The 20,646-nt window shown below is 45.6% G+C and overlaps 1 protein-coding gene across 2 annotated transcripts in view; it reads left to right on the forward strand.

The window, feature by feature from the left end:
• The first annotated feature begins 16,242 nt into the window (after positions 1–16,242).
• Positions 16,243–20,646, forward strand: part of LOC105705665 (doublesex- and mab-3-related transcription factor C1) — a 42,082-nt gene continuing 37,678 nt past the window's right edge. The window contains exons 1-2 of one of the 2 annotated variants that reach the window (XR_002477641.2): positions 16,243–17,524; positions 18,181–19,043. The gene's annotated coding sequence lies outside the window, so the exon portion shown is untranslated. Of the gene's footprint in view, positions 17,525–18,180; positions 19,044–20,646 lie in introns of those variants that run through there. The other variant, XM_064363065.1, reaches the window with a different exon arrangement.

Genomic DNA, 20,646 nt, shown 5'->3' on the forward strand with positions numbered 1-20,646 from the left:
AATAAACGCTAATGGGTGCAGCATTTCTTTAGGAGATAATAAAAGTTGTTCCTGAATTGAAAGGGTGATTTTTATTATATGTGAATTATATATCTAAAAAGATACTTATGTTTAGACATTCAGTAAGCACTGATAATCGACTCTCTAAAAAGGTAGTACTAACTTACACTCCTAGGAATAGCATAGGATGGCATCCATTCCTCTTAACCCTTCGCATTTGATGCAATTAATATTTTTAAATTCTGAAAATTTAGTGACTGGAATGTGGGTAGTACAGTGCAGGTCTTCCCTGGGATCCTTTCATGTGTCAGGCCCTGGGGATACAGAGATAAATGTAACTCAGTTGCTGACTCAAGTAATGGGGCATGGGGGACAAATAGCAGAACAGAGGAATGGAGGGGGGCTTCATGGCTCTTAGAGAGCTCAGTCGGTATACTTACTCAGTGTCAGGTGATGAAATGGGGTCAGTGAAGGTTTCCCAAAGGAGGGAAATCCTTAAATGAATAATGAAAGAAGTGAGGCAGGTCCAGCTTTCTATTCTGTGTGCTGATGAAGTAAATGTCACCAACAAGAAGGCAGAATAGGATTGGAACATTGTGTCTCAGTGTGATCTGGAATGATTCGAGTTTTTAGGAATCTTGATGCTCAATCAGGGACCAGACTGGATCCTGGGTAACTCTTCCAGGTTTCAGCCCTCTTATGCACTAGAATATGTCTAGGGCCTTATCTAGAAACTTTGAAACATTTCAGAGAGGCTTAGGGTAGTAATATCTGCCCTCCACCATCAAAGACCTGAGATGCCCTTCAGCACACAGTTCTGGACTATGGAAGTTGGAAACTAGATAGGATGAGAAGGCTGTGGTTTGAATTTGTGTTTTAGGGAATGGAGCCATGTGAAAAGAAACCTACAAGGTTCAGTACCCTCAGGGCCTCTACATCCAGTCTTTCCGGCTGGCACAGCAGACAGCTTTGAGTTTACCAATCACCTAAATGTCACACCATCACAGAGTGTGAGAACCGAAATGTTGAAGATCATGACACAGTTTGGAAAGGTAAGGCCTGTATAGAAGAAGGAGGGGACTTCTCTGAGCTTAAACAGAGAATTTAAGAGTTATAGCTCCCCTAGACTGAAAGAATAAAAACAGGGCTATTTGCGATCATATAGTCAGTGAGGACACTGTGATTGGGAATGACAGAATCATTCTACTATAAAGACACATGCACACGTATGTTCATTGCAGCACTGTTTACAATAGCAAAGACCTCAAACCAAACCAAATGCCCATCGATGATTGACTGGACAAGGAAAATGTGGCACATATACACCATGGAATGCTATGCAAACATAAAAAATGATGAGTTCGTGTCCTTTGTAGGGACATGGATGAATGTGGAAACCATCATTCTCGCAAACTGACACAAGAACAGAAAATCAAACACCACATGTTCTCACTCATAGGTGGGTGTTGAACAATGAGAACACATGGACACAGGGAGGGGAGCATCACACACTGGGATCTGTTGAGGGGGAATAGGGGAGGGACAGTGGAGGGTAGGGAGGTTGGGGAGGGATAACATGGGGAGAAATGCCAAATATAGGCGATGGGGGGATGGAGGCAGCAAACCACATTGTATGTGCCTATGCAACAATCCTGCATGTTCTGCACATGTACCCCAGAACCTAAAGTGCAATAAAAAATATACATATATAAAGAAAAGTGGCTGGCTGGCTATCCATAAGGTTTGCTGGATAACATTGCATTGGTACTTTTTCAACGTAGGTCTAGGCTGGACTTTCATACTTGCAGTCTTGGAAACTCAATCTGTTCAACCAGAACTGGTCGGAGTCAAGAGACTGACTCATGCTGATTACCTCACAGCAGCGTGATGTATGAAAACCAGGATGCTGGTTGATAATGAGAAATAGAGCTATGACACTGTTTATATTGGCCTGACCATCACATTCCCTCCCTTTAATAATGTGAAGCCTCACTGCATACCAGGTGCTGTTTTGTTTTTTATACAATAACTCTATGAAGTAGGCACTAATACTAACCACATTGGCAAGATCGAGAAACTGAAGCACATGAAAATTAAAAAAATGACAAGTCTGGCCGGGCACGGTGGCTCACGCCTGTAATCCCAGCACTTTGGGAGGCCGAGGCGGGTGGATCACGAGGTGAAGAGATCGAGACCATCCTGGTCAACATGGTGAAACCTCGTCTCTACTAAAAATACAAAAAATTAGCTGGGCATGGTGGCGCGTGCCTGTAATCCCAGCTACTCAGGAGGCTTAGGCAGGAGAATTGCCTAAACCCAGGAGGCGGAGGTTGCGGTGAGCCGAGATTGTGCCATTGCACTCCAACCTGGGTAACAAGAGCGAAACTCCGTCTCAAAAAAAAAAAAAGAAACTGACAAGTCTGCCGTGTGCCTGTTCGCTTAACTGATTCTCCCTTTTCTAAATTTCCATGGGTCACTGACATATTCTTTCCTTACACATGTCAAAATAATCAACCAAGTTATAGACAAGTCTTGCCAGTGAAAGGCATCATGTTACATGAAGGTGATTTTTTTTCTTTGATTCATTGTAATTTTAATTGAGAGTTTGACTCTCAATTAAAATTTTATTTCCAAATTACTGAAACAATTTTATTGTTGCTCCTTTATATTACTTCAAATTTTTCATCATACCATTTTTTAAAACCCAAAAAGTTTAAAACTTCATGTTATAAGCACTTTTCATGGTTTTTCATTAATGTCTGCATTAATCTTCCCTCTAATAGATGTTTTACAGCTTTATTCTCATCATAATTAAAAATAATTCTTTTATTTTTAATTTCTTGGAAAATATAATCCATATGCTATTTCCTTTCCATTATTTTCCATTCACTGTCTTTAAGAATTTTTTTTAATTACACAGGTAACATACAAATCCATTCTTAATAAAAAAATTTTGAAATATTACAGATTAAAGTTCCCTATGTCTATCACCCCCTGTCACAGTCCCCTTTATCTCCTTTCCCAAAGGTAACCACCATTATTGGGTTGGTTTGTATCCTTCCAGACTTCTTTCTATGGATTTACATATGTATGTAAAACAGTATATAAAATATGTAGTGTTGCTTCTTGTGCGTTCATTTAATATAAACTGTATTATATTGTACCTACATTTTGCAGATTGCTTTATTCAATCAAAATTATACCATGAAGATCCAGTTCTGTTATTACATAGAGAGTTAGCTCATGCACCATGGTTTATATAGGCATTCCTTTATTTATAAGCCTTTAGTTTGTTTCCCAATTAGAACTTTTGAAAACAGTACTTCAGTAAACATACATAGATGTATTGTAAATGTATACAGGTGTTTTGGAAATGTGCATTTTAAATTTTTATATAAATATAGGGCATCTGTTAATTTTTATGTTCTTGAATATTAATGTCATTGATCATTTTTTTTTAAGACATGTTTCTTAAGTCTTCAAGACTTTTGATCCATAGGGTTCCCTTGTTATTTCTCCTTTTTTCCTAGGAATGTTATGAAGAAATCAAGTTGTTGGTCCCTCAGGGTTTCCCCAGTTGAACTTTCCGGATTTCATTTCTATGGTACCATTTAACATATTCTCTATCTTCCGTATTTCCTACAAATTGGTGCTTTACCTTAGTCTTAATCAGATTCAGGTTCAATTACCATGGCTAGACTACTCATGGGGCATACGGAGTTCTCCCATCAGGAGGCACATAATATCTGGTTGTCCCTTAATGGCTAGATCCCTTAATTCGTTAAGAGTTGCAGAATAGTGATATCTTATCATTCCATATTCATTTACTAGCCTATTGTTTTTAATAAAGAAAACTTTCCTTTGTCTGCTATTTGGAAACTACCAGTACAGTTTGCATAGGACAGGCAGGATAAATGCTTGACTCTTTCCCTTTATTTACTGATTTTCAAAATAATGAGTTGGTTCCCTATCATCTTTCAAACATGACCAATTTTTTTCCAGTATTATCATAAGCATATAGCTTTAAACATTTAATATATTTCAATCCATTATAGTTATTCTCTTTACTGATGATCAATTTATCCAGTCTTTGGCCACTGGGAACCTCTACACACTGGCTACTGTGTCCTTTTGACAGAACCCTATTGGTCTGTGATAGCCTCCTTGCTTTCTTAGACTCCAAGATGTTGGAGGCTCTACTTGTCCATTTCCTGCCCCTAGACTAGATGTCAGCATTTCTCCTAGGATTCCTGGTTCCTTTTAGTGTAGAATGGTGTTTGGAAATAAATATCTGGGCCCTGGTCATTATGATCTTTCCAATCCAGATTCAAGACTAAAGGATTTTTACTTCTACGCAACAATCCGCATTGTCTTTTTTCCACAAATAAAATCCAAGTTCTCAAGACAACAACATACAATCACTCATCTGCATTATCCCACCATATACAGATAACAATTTCAGAATAACAATACCAGTGCTGTGCCACCAAAAATATGATTACTACAAAGAGTTTAGGATTCTTTTGAAGATATTTTTGTCCTTATCTTAAGATGTATTATGTTAGAATATACATCAATGTTGTTGTGTTTTAAAGTTACTTTATGTGTGATTATGTTAGCGTCTGGATACACAGGTTCATTTGTTTCATTTTGCTTTTGACTTAAAGTTTTCTATTTTTAATTTTTGTGGGTACATAGGTGTATATATTTGTGGGAAATATGAGATCTTTTAATATGGGCATGCAATGTGTAATAATCAAATCAGGATCAATGGAGTGTTCATCACCTCGACCACTTAGTAGCAGGGAAAAGTGTTTCAGAGCTATGGGTCATCTACGCCCTCACCACTTCTATTCAACATAGTACTGGAAGTCCTAGCCAGAGCAATCAGACAAGAGAAAGAAATAAAGGGCGTCAAAATTGGTAAAGAGGAAGTCAAACTGTCACTGTTTGTTGGTGATATTATTGTATATCTAGAAAACCCTAAAGACTCCTCCAAAAAAAGTTACTGAAACTGATACATGAATTCAGCAAACGTTCGGGACACAAAATTAATGTACACAAATCAGTAGCTCTGCTATACACCAACGGCGACCAAGCTGAGAATCAAATGAAGCACTCAACTCCTTTTACAATAGCTGCAAAAGTAAAATAATAAAATAAAATAAAATAGTTAGGAATATATCTAATCAGGGAGGTGAAAGACCTCTACAAGGAAAACTACAAAACGCTGCTGAAAGAAATCATAGATGACACAAACAATTGAAAACACATTCCATGCTCATGGATGAGTAGAATCAATATTGTGAAAATGACCATAATTCCAAAAGCAATCTACAAATTCAGTGCAATTCCCATCAAGATACCACCATCATTCTTCACAGGACCAGAAAAGACAATCCTAAGATTCAGATGAAACCAACAAAGAGCCCACATAGCCAAAGCAAGACTAAGCAAAAAGAACAAATCTGGAGGCATCACATTACAGGACTTCAAACTATACTACAAGGACATAGTCACCAAATCAGCATGGTACTGGTATAAAAATAGGCACATAGACCAATGGATCAGAATATAGAACTCAGAAATAAAGCCACATACTTACAGTCGACTGATCTTCGACAAAACAAACAAAAACATAAAATGGGGAAAGGACACCCTATTCAACAAATGGTCCTGGGATAATTGGCAAGCCACATGTAGAAGAATGAAACTGGATCCCCATTTCTCAGCTTATATAAAAATCAACTCGAGATGGATCAAAGACTTAAATGTAAGACCTGAAACTATAAAAATTCTGAAAGATAACATCGGAAAAACTCTTATAGACATTGGCTTAGGCAAAGACTTCGTGACCAAGAACTCAAAAGCAAATGCAACAAAGACAATGATAAATAGGTGGGACTTAATTAAACTAAAAAGTTTCTGCACAGCAAAAGTAATGGACAGCAGCGTAAACAGACAAGCCACAGAGTGGGAAAAAAATCTTCACAATCTATACATCCAAAAGAGGACTAATATCCAGAATCTACAAGGAACTCAAACAAATTGGTGAGAAAAAGACAAACAATCCCATGGAAAAAATGAGCAAAGGACATGAATAGACAGTTCTCAAAGGAAGATATACAAATGGCCAGCAAACATATGAAAAAATGCTCAACATCACTGATGATCAGGGAAATGCAAATCAAAACCACAATGTGATATACCACCTTACTCCTGCAAGAATGACCATAGTCAAAAAATCAAAATATAATAGATATTGGCAGGGATGCGGGGAAAAGGAAACACTCTTACACAGCTGGTGGGAATGTAAATGAGTACAAAGCACTAGTGCAACTATTACAAACCGTGGAAAAGGGAAGTGTGGAGATTTCTTAAAGAACTAAAGGTAGATCTACCATTTGATCCAGCAGTCCCACTACTAGGTATCTACGCAGAGGAAAAGAAGTCATTATACAAAAAAGATACTTGCACACCCATGTTTATAGCAGCAGTTTGCCATTGCAAAAATATGGAACCAGCCCAAATGCCCATCGATCAATGAGTGGATAAAAAAATTGTGGTGTGTGTATATATATATGTGTGTGTGTATATATATATATGTGTGTGTGTGTGTGTGTGTCTGTGTATACACAGACACACATATATATATATACACCATGGAATACCATTCAGCCATAAAAAGGAATAAAATGGTAGCATTCACAGCAATCTGGATGGAATTGGAGACCATTATTCAAAGTGAAGTAACTCAGGAATAGAAAACCAAACATGTATGTTCTCACTCATAAATGGGTGCTAAGCTATGAGGATGCAAAGGCATCAGAATGATACGGTGGACTTTGGGGACTTGGGGGAAAGGTTGAGGGGTTGAGGGATAAAAGACTACCATCAGTAGAGTGTATACTGCTCGGGTGATGGGTGCACCAAAATCTCACAAGTCACCGCTAAAGAACTTATGTAACCAAACCCCACCTGTTCCTGAAAACCACATGGAAATAAAATGAAAATGAACTATAGGACATCTAATAATGATGGGCCATTCAAATGGCCCACAAGTATCCTTTTCCAGGGCAAATGCTGAGCCATGGATTTTCTATGGCTCTCCCACCAAACGGCCTCTCTAGCTTCCCCAACCTTTGTCAGTGGAACTGCTAGCTCCATATAATAGGGACTTGGTCATCTTTGGTGCCAACCTCAGGGGTCATACGGCCATATCCAGCCCTGGTGGTCCATTGGTTCCCTCGTAATACTCAACACTTTCTGGCCTTACTCAACACAGTTTCTCTGGTCACTTGGACTCCTGGGGATCCTTCCAAATTCAAGCAGATGGTTCTTTTTCACCAAGGTGGATTATAGGCTATAGAAGCGAGGGGATGCAACCCGTTGCCAGCCCTCACCATTGAGACCATTATTCCATGTGATTTCACCATGGTCATAGCACCCATTGAATTCACCAGCCTGATAATACGCATTGATGCCCTGACTCAAAGGACAACAAGCTGGGTCAAACTGAAAACAATTGTGTTAATTATTGGGCGAGCCAAACGGACCACAGTAATACTTTCCATATGGGTGAAATTTGTCAATCCCCGCAAATATATGAAAACATTTGGACTCCAAGTCATGGATTTCCAACTCTGATTCCCGTTTCCTGAGCACAACCCCCGTACTCCATTTCTGTGTCCTTTCCTTGACCCAAATGCAATCCACAAAGAGTTGACACCTGGACCCAGGGCAAGAAAATACACAGATGGAGCAGTGAAATATCCAACACGACTTTTCTGTTTTTCTGGAAAGCAGGCACTACCCCTTTCTAAGGCTTTCCACAGTTACGGTGGATTTAAAGGTTAGCTAATTTCAGGCCCTTCCCGACAGGAAATAAAAGTATTGGCTTATGGACCCATGCCTACCACCACACAGATCTTGCAGAAAGGAGAGAACGATGGCTATCACGGACCTGGCTATGCCTGATATGGCTGATGGCTTGGATCTGGAACACAGTTTTCCCTACTCAGTGTCAGGCCATCTGGGCAGTATTGCACCCGCAGTGTCATCGTGATGTGTAGTGTACAACTATTCCTCTACAAAACCGTAGACTGGGCATATGAACAGTATCCTGACCAGCCATCTGGATGAACAAAATACAATGTGGTCCTACACTGGTAGTGCTCCCTGGAGCTACCTTTAGCGTAGTTATGATGATAGACTTTCTGACCTTGACCTGTGCCTCCAAGTCCTGCATTTGGCTCAAGAGTCATACTGGCCCTGGGAGCCCATCACCGCATCCTGCATGACGACTACAGCCCAGCCAGTCACAGTACCTCAAAGGATGACCACAGTCCAAACAGCCACCACCTTCTAGACTCCTGGGTTATAACCCTCTCCTTCCCCGTCCTCCTCATTGTGTGCAAGAAAACACACTTTTAGGAGCAGCTTCACTGGAGTCTTCATACCCAACCAAGGAGAACAAAGCCCATTCCCACCAGGTCTAAAATTTTGGCCCCCTGTGTCTCCTGAGGCAAGGTTACTGCTTGAGGCTACCTACCCCCGGTGCTAATCTGTGTGTATACATGGCTGAAGTTACATCCCAAAGGGCGGACCTCACACATTGCCAGGGCTGCTACCTGCCCCCACGAGCAGACCCCCCCTTTTATTTGCTGTCCCTAAGCTCGTGAAACAAACCCATAAAGCCATCCACACCAAACGTTATCATGTTAAGGCCTTTGGTTTTCCTCTATGCTGTCCAGGTCCAGATCAAGGCTGATATATCAGGTCCGGTCCCAGGCCCGTGATTCCAGGTCATGCACCTATCCAAATGCAGGTGCTCCTATTTTCAGAAAGGTGGTGGGTGGAGGCGGTTCATGGGAATGCTGGAGCTGCTCAGAGGCAGCTGACAGTAGGGAGATTACGGTCTGGACGTGCAGCTGGAGCTTGCCTGTACTGGTCTCCGACCTCCTTCAGTGAATATCAAACAGGAGAGTGCTGCTAGGAGGAGGGACACATTTTCCTGCTGGGATCTGTAGGGTCACCCCCAGTGCTCTCTATGGCCAGAGCCTAACCTTCTGTTAGCTGGCATAGGAGAAAGATTCACAAGGATCAGCTCTAGTGTGCCAAAGCAGGGCAAAGAAGGAGTAACTTGGACCTGACAGACAATACGTTGAGAAATGGCACAGTCGGTATCCAAAACCAACAACATATTTAGCTCCAAAAGAACAGAGTCCTTCCTGTTAAAAGTGGGAACGACAGCAACAAAAGAGTTTCACATCACCGCTGTTAGCTAACAGGGTACCATGGTCCTAGTCAATGTGATAAGAAAAGGAGAAATGAATACCGTAATTGTAATATGCAGAGACTGTGTGTGATTGCCTACCTAGAAAATGCGTAAGAATCCACTGAAAAAGCATTCTAGTCAAGGAGAGGCGATATGAAGATGGCCGTATGCTCCAAAATATAGGAAACCAATCGGCTTCCTATAAGTGAGAAATAAGTGATCAGAAGACATAATGGGAAATATTCAATACATAGCAGCAATGAAACTAAAGAGACTGCCATGGATGAACTTAAGAATTATGCAGAAGCTATAGAAAGCAATATACAAGGTGACCGAAGTACTCTGATGAAAAAGTAGAATCAATGGAAGAACATGAAGAACATGCTGTATTTTGTGGCTGAGGAGCCTCCATCTTCTCCTGTTAATGAGATGTTAACTATTCTCACAGTAAACTACATGCCCTAAGAAACTCTAGTTAAAAATCAAGCCAGGGATTTTTTTTTTTAACCTGAAAACTTTGATTTTGAAGTTCTTATAGAGGACAACATTTTCCAAAATATTTTGAAGAGATTTTGCAAAAGAAGAATAGTGAGGGGGGGATTAGTTCCAGTCGCACAAAATCAATTTCTAAATCTATTTTATAGCGGAGTTAGCAGTAACAGAATTTAGATCAATGGAAGAAATTTGAAGTGCAAGCGTGAACATTATGTGGAAATTCATATATGTTATTGCGAAGTATAACAATTGCTATATACAAGTCGATCGTTTCGTTATGTGCGAGGAGGTTGCGCTGGTTACTGTTTAGAAAGGTTAGGATAAAAAAAGGAATGCTAAGTTGGATCACGTGATACAATAAGAGAAAGCAGTTGCTAGGGTGGAGGAGTCTTCTTGCTGTTCATTTGCAGGCTTCCTAGGGGCTGGCCTCAAAGCAGGAGTCGATTTCACGTCCCTGAATCTCAGTTGAGAGGCGAAATGGGAGAGAGCGCTCTGTAGAGGAAGGATGAGGCACGGTGCAGTGACATGGGAGTAAGAGAAGTAAAAAGAGGATGTCCTTACACGAATGGTGGTTTGGAAAGTTACATTACAATGAACAAGAACTTTCCAGACTGTGTAGGAGAGAAATAATACACTAGAGAACTGATGTTGGGCATCCACTGATCATAGAGAAAAGGAAACACATCTTCAAGTTCTCCATGGAGGTCACTTGTTTCGCGGGTCCTTCCTCCACATCCAGATGGCCACACAGGATGCAAGCAGTGTAGATACGATGTGCACTACAATAATGAAATGAACGCAAAGGAAAACTCACTAAGTGCTTACTCTAGGCCAGGCACGGAGCAAAGCAACTTCAGGCAGATGATCTGAAGAGGAAGCTGCAGAGGAGCCGCTGGACAGAAATGCCTACGCTCTTAGGGAGTCTTCTCCACAGGAGAGAAGGAGGGACACAAAGATAATCCAGAATGATCGGATCCATCGCAACAACAGTTAACAGTTATTAAGCGCTTACTCTGGGCCTGGGTTTCAGGCTTGAGGTCTCTTTCAAGCCTCACATCAGCAGCCCCACCTCCGGGAGCAGCGCCCCCGCATACCTCAGGCTCTAGCCTGCGGTACTGTTTCCTGCCAGAAGAGGCACTGCGGGGCGGCGCCCGTCCATTCCCACAGCTCCGGGAAGACCCGGGCAGAGGAGGCTTAGCCCCCTCCCCTCCCGCTTCTTCCTCCTCGTCCTCCTCCTCGTCCTCCTCGTCCTCCCCGTCCTCCTCCCCCTCCCCCTCCTCCTCCTCCTCCAGCTCCTCCCCCTCCCCCTCCTCTTCTTCCTCCTCCGGGTCTGAGGGCGGCGGTCTCCGACTCAAGACCCTGGGGCTCCGGGTCTTCTCAGCAGCCGCCGCAACAGCCGCGGCGACGTCACCGTCCTCGCGGCCTGGCACACAGCGCTCCGGCCGCCGAATGCCCGTGGACGCGCATCTCTTCCCAGAGTTCCTGCTTCCTGGGCCAGCCAAAGCCGCAGGTGAGAACGTCCGCGGTAGAGGTGACACCCAGGGCCTGCGGGTCTCAGAGGCCCGGTGGCCTCCTCCTCTCCTCCTTGCCCAAGAAACCCCCACGGGGGCGCCTGCAGCGGGGACACCAAGTGCTCCCGGGAGCCCTGGGATCACTTCTTCTGAGGCATGGAGCCCCTGCTCAGGTGCTTCTGAAAGTTCCTTTGTGGACCCCAGAGACCCCTAGGCAACCGTCTGCCCTGCCCCGCGTCCCCGCCGCCCCCCGCCGGCCCCCGCCGCCCCCGCAGCACCCCGCGGGCCCCCAGCCTCCGTGATGCGCATGCCCAGGGGCCCTGTGAGCTAGAAAGTAGCTGAGCTGGTGCAGTACCTGCTGGTTAAGAACCGGAAGACGGTGGCGATCAAAAGGGCAGACATGCTGAAGTATGTCATCAAAAGATGCAGGAGCTTCCTCCCTGAGATTTTCAAGAAAGCCTCTGACCTCCCCGAGTTAGTGTTTGGGTTCTATCTGAAGGAACGTGATCCAGCAGAACACTCCTATGTCTTGATCAGAAAAATCGATCCTGCCCTGGTTTGGGGCCTGACAGGCGACCAGGGCACACCAAAGACCCGGCTCCTGATGATTTCTCTGGACTCCATCTTCATGCAGGCCGGCTGTGTTCCCGAGGAGGTGGTCTGGGAGGTGTTGAGGGTGTTGGAGGCACATTCGTCTAAAAAGCGTTTCGTCTTTGGGGAGTCCATGAAGCTCATCACCAAAGCTAGTGTGCAGCAGGAGTATCTGGTGCACAAATAGGTGTCCCGCAGCAATCCCCCACTCTAGGTATTCTTGTGGGGGCTCTCAAAGGAAACAAGACAGATGGAAGTCCCAGAGTTTGTGGCCAAAGTGAATGACACCCACCCCTGTTCCTTTCCGTGGCAGTAAATGAGGCCTTGAGAGAAGAGGAGGCGATACCCTGTGCCCGAGATGCAGCTGCCGTTGGCGATGTGACAAGTGCCAGTGTTAGTGCCAGTTCCAGTTCCAGGGCCTATGCCATGGCTGAAGCAAGCATCAGCACCAGCACCAATGCAAGTGCCAGTGCCAGGGCTAGAGGCATGCTTGGAGCAATGATCAGTACCCGGGACAGTGCCAGTGCTGGTTACAGTCTCAGGCTAGTGTCAGGGACTCCTCCTGCCAGCAGTGAAGGCTGAAGCTGAGCCTTCACTTTGTTTTGCTGTGGGTAGTCGAAAGGGCCCCACAGCGGTGGGCACTGGGGCCCTGACTTTTCAAGAGTCGAGGGGTAGAGTGGGGTTAGGGAGAACATGCCGCCCATGGTGTCTGTGTTCCAGTTCTATTTGTGTTTCTCAGTGATTTAGCCTTCAATTTGCGTATTGCAAAGTTCTGTTTGCCTTAACTTGTTTTAAAATGATAATTAACTTACAGGAAATAAACCGGTTAAAACTACATGGTGATATAATTATATCAAAGTTGAAACAAAAACCATACCCAAGCATCTTTTTTTTTTTTTTTTTCAAAATCCTTTGTTCCATAGACACTTGATTGAGTATTTAAGTTGGACATCTAGGTTTATGAATGACGCTGGTCAAATGTTTTATTGTTCTCTGTTTCGGTTTTAGCAGGAGGGATTTGCTGTTTCATAAAGTAAATCAGGATACTATATCATTTAATGGCTGTAACTTATCATAGCACTGGAATAAGCTGTTTTTTGGAAGTTTGAGAGACTACCAGTACACTCATTCCCCCCTCCAAATATAAAAAGATAAAAAGGCGATCAGTGTCTGTCGCACAAAATTACAACCGCTCTCTGCTTGTATTTGCCTAATTCCCCAGAATGTAGGGAAAAATAAAAAATTCAATGAATTAGACACCTTGCTCATCGACTCATTTATTCAACATACATTTACTGACTACCTGCTATATGTGAGGCACTGTGCCGGGCGCTGGAGGTACAGGAATGCACCAGACTCAGCCTCTGCCCCACATCTGAGAGTCTAGATGGGGCTGTCATGTAAGTAAATCAGCCAGATGTATTAATTGCCAGAATGAGGATAAGGACCAGATGGTATGGGAACCTAGAGGAGAGACACTTAATCCTGGGTGGTGGGTGTCTGGGAAGAAGGAGGGCTTCCTTGCAGTGAGATGCCATCTGAGATCTGAAGCACTGAAGGAGTCATTAAGTGCAGTGCGTCCCAGAGGCAGGGTATTGTGGGCATTGGGAGCATTCCATGTTCTTCAGTGGAACTGGATGGTTAGAATTTGGGGAGACTGGGGAGAGATGATCTGGGAGTGGGGACGTGTACAGGAGCCTGGAGCCTCAGTTGGTGGACTTCACGGCTGAGAGATTTAAAAAATAATAAAATAAAATAAACGTGTAGTGGAAAGTGACTCTTTGGAAAGAAGCCGCTCTTGGCCCTTGGGTGAGCCAGAGAAAAGACTCCACCTGTGGCATGCCTGGAAGCTGTCCTGGACTCCTGTCCCTGTGCAGTTTCTACAGTGCACACAGCAGGTGCTTTACATTCAGCATCCGTAGAGAGCGATGGGCAAGGGGGTAAGTGTTGCACTCACCGGAGCTGATTCCCAGAAGCCACTGAGCAGATGTTCGTCCCCGAAGCCTGGGAGAGACAGAGCTCAGTGGGTTATACGACTGCAGATAGTTGTTGTTGCTGTTGTTTTCAGAAACAAAGGTCTAGATGTTAGAATGGATAAGTTATCCTGTCTATACAGAGGGTAAATTGTCTGTAGGGGTGAGAGATAAGTTTAAACTAGCCTGGAACGAAGCCAGGAAGAGCCTTAGTGGCCAGGCTGAGGAGCTCAGGTCCGATTTGGCTGGCCCAGGAAGCTATGGAGGTTTTCTGAGCGGGGTGCGGGATCTGATGAAAGCCAAACCCTACCAAAACTACAGTGGCCAGCACTAGCGTGGTTTTTAAAGGACCAGTATTCTCCATGCCTTAGAATGATCCTGGTGAGTATAGTGATTATAATAACTAGCCTAAAATTATCTTCAGTTCTTAGAGATTGACATGCATGTTTTACATCCCTGCCCGCTGCCCTTGCAAAGCCTTTCTGTGCCCTTCGTCACAAACACCGTGGGATCCTGCCACCAGTTCTCTCAAGGCCTACCCTACCATATGTAGGATCCAGAGAATGTCACATTGTAACCCCTCACTGGCATTCCTCTGCTGGCATCAAAGAAAGACTGGAGGTGGTGGTGGTCGGGGGCGGGGGTGGGAGTCAAAATATGAAAACATGTAAACTGAGGTTAATGGGGAAAGGGTTTTGGAAGGGCTCTGTCTTAGTTTGGGGTGGGGATAGTTGGAGCTGATTATGTGAACCTCAGTCTGGGGCCTTTCCTCAAAATCCCAAGCCACTTGCTCTCCATTTGAAGCCACTAAACATTGTCGGGTATGAAGGGTGCATGCATTTGGGCAGGGAGAGATGATATTTTTTCCACACCGTTACACTGAATTGCCCTCCTCGAGGCCCAAAGCAAGATACCTGTGGAAAAGGCATTGCGTGTAGGCCACAGTCCTAACAGGTACTTAGGAACAAGCAATGCTGTCCCATGACTATCACCACATACATGGGTCCAGATACGCGTATATGTCTTAAGCTCCCCTCCAACAGCCAACCCTATCCCAACTAAATATCTTTCTCCAGAGCCGTAAAAAGATATTGAGCCATAAAACCACCCCACACTCCCAGATTTATTTCAGTCTCAACGAGAGAGAAGCACGAGAATGTGCCAGCAGGGAGGACGGGTCAGCCTCCTGTGAGAGCGGGTCCTTGAGAGTGTTGCTCTCCCCGGGGCAAGCTGAAACAGTAGAGCCACCCAGTCTGCAAAGCTGAGGGCCCCACTCTGGGAGCACCAGTGGGAATTCAGGTCCTCATTCAGAAAGTAAACAGATCAATGTAATTTGACGTTGGCCCCTGTGAGGTCCTCCCACCCATTACTGTGTGTCCGAAATGCCTACTGTCTCTCCACTGACTGTGGTGATTGCTTGTGTTGCAATTTCTAACAGGTTAAAGAAACAAGTATGCTCCAACGCCCCTTTCAGAATTCTCCCGCTGATACTGTGTTGCAGCACATGCCAAGGTCACCTCAGGAAGGCAAAAGAAAAGACAAAAATGAAGCCCTCATCTTCTGTAAAGGAACAATGCATAGTTGGAGACGAGGTCGCCTGTTGGAAGGGCTCTCTGTCTTGCGGTGGGGTAGGGGGGCTTGGGAGCTCTTTGTCAGTACAGGGGTTAACGCCTCTTCTGAGATCCACAGACTCTTCCTCCACATGACCCTCCCGCCTCCGCATGTAAACACCGCCCCGTTTTCCTCAGATATGAAGACCGTGTGCATCGCTGGGGGGAGAGAGACGTTACTCCGTCCTCATTCCTGCATGTAAGTGCCCCACCAGGGTCAGAGCTGCCAGCTGTGGAAGACTCACCGTTGACTGGCCACAGCCCATTGCCACCAGGACCCAGGAACAAGCAGCGCTGCCTCGAGGAGGAGGGCGGACAGCCTAACAGGGCTAAGGGAGATGCCAGCTCTCTCCCTCCACAACCGCACCACCGCGAAAGCTGGCCATCCCCGGTTCACCCGACGCGTTGAAAGTGACATCAGATGCCACGAAGCAAAAAGCAGTCCAGCGTGCCAGCGTTTATTTCAGGCCCGGTGACCGGGACACCGTGGGCGAGCAGGGGCATGGAGCAGCAGAGGGGGCTCGGTCACCGTTCAGGCCTTTGTGTCTGTGGCTCCGGTGGTCTCAGATTCTGAGTGTCCGGTGTCCTCTCCTAGGGAGAAAAGCAGAGTGACAAGTGGACCCTTGGAAGCCCTGGGGATTTCTGGCTTGGTCTGAGGTGGTCTTGGTGGAACAGGAAGGGGCGGCGCGGATGGGCTTGGCGGTGAGCAGTGAGAGAGGCAGAGGCTGGCTCCCAGGGAGCTCTCACCTGAAGCACTTGGTGAAACATGCCAGGGCCCTCTGGAACCGGCTCCTCCAAGACCCTCGCAGAAGAGCAGGTTCCCTGGGCGAGCCTGTGCCACTGGATGGGTCCTCCGTGGCTTCAGACGCAACAACCAACTCCTCAGGCTCTTTTTGCGGCCCTTTCACATTCTGAAAGACAAACTAAATAGCCGGACCCTAATGGCCCCTCCCATCCCCGGCTTCCGTTACCCTCTCTGGCAACTGCTGTGTGCCTCCCCCGGCCCTATTCCAGGGGCCGGGGATGCGGCAGTGACCTGCACAGGTGAAGGTCCAGCCTCCCAGAGGACATTCCAGGACAATGGAGGGAAGCCAGACTCACCGGGTCAGCAGGTGGAAGGAAGGGAGCGAAGATCGTGCTTCCAAGAGCGTTGTGATGTGCCAGTAGGGACCAGCACGACTTCGTTGAAGACACCGGCGAAGCTCGTCACTCTGCCGGATGCAAAGAGGCCGAGGGCCTCCCCGCTTCACACCCCATTCAGCCCCTCTGCCCCTGCCCCATCGTCCCTCCTTCCTCCAGCCTTGTGCACCAGCAGAGGATACATTTGTGGTATGTCACATTCCGTCTGTTCCTGTGTCTCTTACTCCCACTCCTCCAATCTTTCTTTCCTCTGTTTCTTCCTCCTGGCCCTCCCAGCAGGCTTGAGCCACGTTTGTGCTTGCTAAGCAGAACAGCTCCGAAGGTCCTCCTCGAGAGAGCACAATGTGTAGAGGTCCTCTAGCGGTAGCTCATCTTATTTGGCGATGAATGGTTCATTGCATGCCAAGGTCACACAGGGTCCTAGTTTGCTGTGAGCAGGACTATTCCGGTTTTAAAACTTAAAGGCCCCTGTCCCGGGAAAACTCTCCGTCCCAGGCAAACTAGGACAGTTGGTCATCCTACTTCATTCACGCGGACACTATTGTGACATTACTGTGCACTGTTTTTCTCACATTTAACAGTTGAACCTTGTAGATGAAATTGTAAGAGTGATCCTGATACATAAGATGTCGTCATTTATGAGTAATGGATGTGTATTGAAGGCTCTTTGTATCTTTATAGGGTGGAGGTAAATGCAGCATTATGTGTTTGCCCCCTGAATACACATCCACTAAAAGACTATGACTGGACCTCAGCCATCACATCTGCTCTTGGGGTGTCACACCAGAGTTCTAGGTGGACCCAGAGTTGCAGAGACAAGGTCAGGGGAAGGAGCCGAGAAAGAGGTTAACAAGACCGCAGATGCTGCAGATGGGATTCACACGAAGATGTCCTTCCCACCAGCCAGGCCGTCGCTGGCTTTGTAAGGTAATGAGATTAGTAACGTTAGAGGTGTTGAAACACAGTGTACGAGTGGTCACTTGTACACTGTGCTGCAGAGAGGAGGGTTCAGATGGTTCCAGACAGCCCTGAGATTCACAGGATTCGTGTGCAAATCAGAGGTAAAGAGCCCTTAGCTTTCATGTGAATACAGAATTCCCTCTGATGTGCACAGAAATTCTCACCAAAATCTTGTGAATTTCCAGCAAGTGTTGCGAAATACTTAGAAACTCCTCCAAGAAGTGAGCAGGTCTTGTCTGTCCTATCTGCCCTTTCTCTCCTTGAGTCTACTCCAGTTGGGTTTTCTCCTACACCACTCCACTGGAACTTAGGAGTTAATGGAACATGAACCAATGAACAAGTGAAAGTAATGTTTCTTATAGTTGTATATGACTAGCTTTGTGATTAAAATGACCAAACTGGCAAGTTGTGTTTAAATGCTTAATAAAAGCTAGGTTTAAACTGTTAACTTAAAAAAATGAATAGAAATGAAGACCCAGAAAGCTACACTGCCATCTCTCAGCAAAACTTTCATTCTCATATAAAGGAACTCGTTTTCTAAGTAGGAAGGTTGTTCCAAACTGCCAGAGATTCCCAGGAATGAAGGCCCAGGTTTTGTGGCGTTTCCATCTGTCTCCTTGTAGACGCAGCCATCTGCCACCAGGTGGCAGAACAAGACGAGAAAACTGTGCCCCACGGAGTCCCTGAGCCCCTTCCGCTGCAGTTTTTGAGTGAGTTTTCTCAGGGGCCGGGATCTGTCCCGGGGAGCCATCCCAAGGCCTTGCCCTCCTAAGATATTCCAGGGTGTACCCAGGGCCTGGTCCGGGGTTTCTGACGTCTACGATGATGCTTAAGGCAGTGACATGGATCAGCAGGGCCTCTGGGCTAGGAGACTCAATTCACCTCCTCATGAGTAACTCTGGGATGTGGTAGTAGGTTGCTTTAGGCGGGACGAGGGGCCAGTTGTATCTGTCAGTATGTCATGGGAGTGACATCTGTGATTCTGCAGGGACATTTGGACAGCAGGGAATCAAAAACGCGGGAAAGTGAGGGTCAGCAACCGAAAACCTTGCCAACTGCTATGGTCTGAATTGTGTTCCTCCACCCCGCAATTAACGGGTTGAAGCCCTGACCCCTAATGGGACTGTATCTGGAGCTAGAGCCTTTAGGAGGGAATTGGGGTTAAATGAGGTCATAAGGGTGGAGGCCTGCTCCGACAGGGTTAGTGTCCTTATGAGATGAGACGCCACAGAGCTCATTGTATCTGTCAGTATCTCGAGGTAGTGACAACTGTGATTCTGCAGGGACATTTGGACAGCAGGGGTGTCTCTTCCTCTCTGCACCGCATGCACCCAGGAAAGGCCGTGTGACGTCTTAGCAAGAAGGAGGCCAACCATGAGGAGAGCCTTCACCAGAAACCAAATCGGAGAGCCTTCACCAGAAACCTTGATCTTGATCTTCCCACTTGGCAGAACTGTGAGAAAATAAATGTCTGTTGTTTAAGTCACCCAGCCTGTGGTATTTTGTTATGGCAGCCCGAGCGGACTGATACACCAACCTAGAGATTTTTCAAAGAAATGAGTCCCGGGCTGGCCCAGAAGGCCAGGCTGCTCAGTCCCCGGAGCCTGATGGCAGGTGAGGCGGACAACCCTGCCCAGCCCAGTCACATTTTCTTTTCTTTCTGAGTCTCCTGTGAGAAAATAAGCTGCCTCGGGGCAACTGCCTTGAAGGGAGGCAGAGTTCTGCAAGGAGTCAGGGAGGGGCTGTGAGTGACGGTGATAAGACCCAGCCCCGAACCGCCACCCTGCAGATGGATGGGATTTATATCAAGAAAGGCCACCATGTCAGTCCCCAGCTTTATGCCGTGTCTCCCTCAGCTGAGATTTAAACAAGTATGTAGGGATTCGAGAAAAAGGTGATTTTAAATTTTGGAGCGGATGTTACAGGGAGGAGGGGTCAACTGGATTTTGCCAGCCCTGAGATTGAACTGGATAAATTACAGGTAAATTATATGTGTGAAAGCACTGGGTACATGAGAGGATCTCAATACAATTTTCTTGGCTTGCAAGCAAGTTTCGCAGAAGTTCCTGCAAGAGGGGAAGTGACTCTTATTATTACAAATCGCAACAGTTTCTTTTATTAAAGACCTGTTTACAATATTGTCTTATTTACGCAAATACAGATGATAAAACAATAGTCTCCTTTGTCCCCCCCTCTCCATCACCAGCCCCCTCAGCAATGGTTTAATGTGTTTCCTCAAAAATTCCTCAGGCAATGCATTTACATGCACATACATGAACTAAGAGAAACATGCGCTTGCCTTTCGTGGGGCCATAAGATACATATTGGCTCATGATGCACGTATTGTGTGGCACTTGATTTTTGCATTTTACAGCAAGTCTGGGTGAACTTCTCCTGTCAGTTCATGAAGAACTATCTCAGCATTTTTAACTTCTACACAGTGTTCTAGGTGATATGCCATACTTCTTTAACTACTTCCGCACACAAGGACCTTTCACATTTTTTCCCCAACTTTTAAAGTTCTCAAAAGTTTTTCTAATATCCTTGTTCACAGAGTATGTGTCACTCTAGAAGAGATACACAGAAATGGAATTTTGGCACAAAACTCTACAAATATTTGAACCCTGAGCAACCATTGATAAATGGATCTGAAAAGAGCTGGGACCAATTTATTCTCTCAGGAGCAGAGTAGGATAGTGCTCATTGTCCTTCACCGTCGCTCTTGACGTTATTCGTTCCTTTAAATATTTGCTAATCTGGTGGTTGATATATGAAAGGTTTTGAGACAAAGCCTTCCTTACAGAATCTGTGAGGGTCCAGGGCTGGTCATGCCAGGGCGGGTCATGCCCGACATACTCAGATGTCGCCTCCAGTGGACCGGATGGGGAGAGGCCAAGAAAGGCACAACAGAGTACAACAGAGAGTGACGGGAGGAAGTTTCAGGGGCCATGAGAAGGCTCAGAGAAGGCACCCACTCAGCCCTGGGGGTTGTAATGGAGTCAGTGGAGGTTTCCCAGATGCCTGAAATGTGTGAGGAAAGAAATTAGTCAGGGAAAGGGAGAGGAGGAACAGCACTCGAAGCACAAAGA

This window comes from Aotus nancymaae, unplaced genomic scaffold, assembly GCF_030222135.1.
Source record: "Aotus nancymaae isolate 86718 unplaced genomic scaffold, 86718_ANA_hifiasm-v0.15.2.pri h1tg000004l, whole genome shotgun sequence".
Classification (NCBI taxonomy): domain Eukaryota; kingdom Metazoa; phylum Chordata; class Mammalia; order Primates; family Aotidae; genus Aotus; species Aotus nancymaae.